The sequence below is a fragment of the Alosa pseudoharengus genome, unplaced genomic scaffold (genome assembly GCF_046254945.1).
Source record: "Alosa pseudoharengus isolate Yale_2024_CS ecotype anadromous, Long Island Sound unplaced genomic scaffold, YU_APseudo_1.1 YU_APseudo_1.1_scf_9, whole genome shotgun sequence".
NCBI lineage: Eukaryota > Metazoa > Chordata > Actinopteri > Clupeiformes > Clupeidae > Alosa > Alosa pseudoharengus.
Genome location: NW_027468881.1, coordinates 39,420,257 through 39,422,756, shown reverse-complemented (window position 1 = coordinate 39,422,756; position 2,500 = coordinate 39,420,257). Strand labels below are relative to the sequence as shown.

The 2,500-nt window shown below is 40.2% G+C and overlaps 1 protein-coding gene across 1 annotated transcript in view; it reads right to left on the bottom strand.

Annotated features, from left to right (window-relative positions):
- The window catches only part of rtel1 (regulator of telomere elongation helicase 1), a 117,825-nt gene that overhangs the window by 88,286 nt on the left and 27,039 nt on the right, over positions 1 to 2,500 (bottom strand). The gene's annotated exons all lie outside the window — the stretch shown is intronic.

The window sequence follows — 2,500 nt, the reverse complement described above, 5'->3', positions numbered from 1 at the left end:
GCTGCCATTCGTTCAGGTTTCATGTCAACAAATAATAGTAGGCTAACGTTGAAGGAGCAGTCGAGGATTCCACAGGAGATCACGCTTGTTTGTGTTTATGTTTAAGTTTATTAGCAGACGCAATTTTGTGCAAAAAAAACGTAGGCTACAGTATGTTAACCAAGGAACCAAATTAAACACGCCAGCGCCCCTACCTTCAGTAGCCTATTCCCAGATAAATTCCATGCATTGTTTCGTTTTTGTTTGGGATACAGGCAATGCTTTCAAGCCCTGTGTTGCTAACATACCTAGGCTGTGAAACTAAGGTCTAGCTAGCCTATTGGTGGGTTTAATTGAATTTGAGTAATAGGATACGCAACCATTTACATCTGAGATAGTTTGTAATTCCTGTAGAGCTCACCAAAATTATAGAAATGATACAAAACACTTATCTGCTATAATCCAAGATAGATTTTCTTCGAGTTTTTGACCATTTATTTTACCAAATGACATGGGAAACATAATTAATTTCATCCACATATTCTTATGCACCATGCACAACAACGCTACTAAGTTAGCTTAAAACCGTGAGAATCAAACAAGCGTCACGGGCCGTCACGGCATTAAAGTGACAGGCACTCAATTCGACTTGCACAGCACCAATACAGTGTAATGACATGAAAGAGAAGTTTATATAGTTTATACAGTGCTGTGCAAAAGTTAAGACACCCATGCTGAAATTGACTAAAGGGAGGAACAAAAAACATTTTTTGCCTTTTGTCTTAATGCCTTAATTAAAAAATGTTATTATATATAAATGTCTTAACTTATGCACAGCACTGTATATTCTAAATAGTAATAGTTTGTAGCCTACAGTGGCCTACAATGTACAGTTGTAAAGTGGCTAATACTAATAATGTAAATGAAAAAGGTGAAAGAAAAACATGAATAATCCTGTTCAAGTACTGCAATAATCATGCTTTGTAAATGCTTGTGTTGATGGTTATGTCATAATTTGTAACTCAATCTGTCCATTTCTTTCACAAATGTTCTCTTTTCTTGGGGGGGGGGGGCTTCCTACGATCAACAGCACCGCTGCTGGAAAAAAATCTAGGGGAAACACTGAGATGGTCCAAAAGTCATCCATGCCGTCATAACCTCCCGTCTAGACTATTGGTGGCACGGCTTCAGATGGTCCAAAAGTCATCCATGCCGTCATAACCTCATGTTTAGACTACTGTAACTCTCTATACTTTGGTCTCCCTCTGACACTGGTGGCACGGCTGTAGTAGAAATCTTCAACATTCATTTTAATCATCGCCCCAGCCTGTGATCATGCTAAACCCTTTGTCGACCAAACTGCTCGTGATCTTTGTCAATCAAATGCTCACATGACGCTCGTGAGAGCCGCATGGAGACACATGATGACAATTAATCATTTGATGATGCGTCCTTTCATCTTGACACAATCAAAGAGGAAGAGCTACGCTTTAAATGTAGAGGGAAGACACAGCTCACAGAGGTTCAGTTTGCCACCGCCATAAGCGGTGAGATATGCTGGTCTCCGAGCTCATATGCTGGCCTCTGAGCTTGTAGTTCTAACACCATTGTTAACCAATAAATGTTTCACCATGTTTTCAGTTTTCAAAGCTGCCTCTGTCTGCTACGACACGGCTTCAGATGGTCCAACCTGCAACAGCTAGGCTGCTCACCAACACAAAAAAGTGTGAACATATTACATATTCACGCTTTTTTGAAAACATATTTTAAAAAAACACATTACACCTGTCCTAGCCTTCTTGCACCGGCTTCCAGTCCAGTCAAGGATACAGTTTAAAATACTGCTGTTGGTCTTTAAGGCTCTTCATGGCCTGGCCCCCAGCTACATAGCTGATATCATTCATCCCCATGGCACCAAGTATCACAACACTTATTTACTTAATATTTTAATAGTTTTATTTTGGTCCATTTCTCTACTCTGATTTGATGACAATGCTATGGTAAAATTGCTGAAGAACAGAACATAGATCACAACCTTGTTTTTAAAAGAATGTGCAAACTTTCAACAACGCTATACTAAGGAAGCTACTCTTATTTTAGAGACTGTTCACATGCCTTTCTTAACCAGTATGGACATTTAATCTGGAAATTAAACATTGTTGCAATGCCTCGTCATATCTGCCTCGTTTTAACGGTTAGGACAATGCTGAAGAGAAAGTCATCATTCTCAAAATAACCTATGGCTGAGTTTTGTTTTCCAATGTTTTCATGCATGTCTGGATAACGGGTGAGGAATGTTTAGGAGACAGACTATCGTACATCCTCAAATTATGGCCAGGGTCTTTTATTTACTTAGGCTGCGCAAAGCAGGCCTTTATTTGGGGCAGGCTTGTATTTGAGGCAGACCTTTATTTCTTACGTTCTTATGCACTGGCATGATGTGGGCACTGGGGTAGACTGGCATGATGTGGGCACTGGCATGGGCACTGGGGTAGACTGGCATGGCCAGTGCCCACATCAT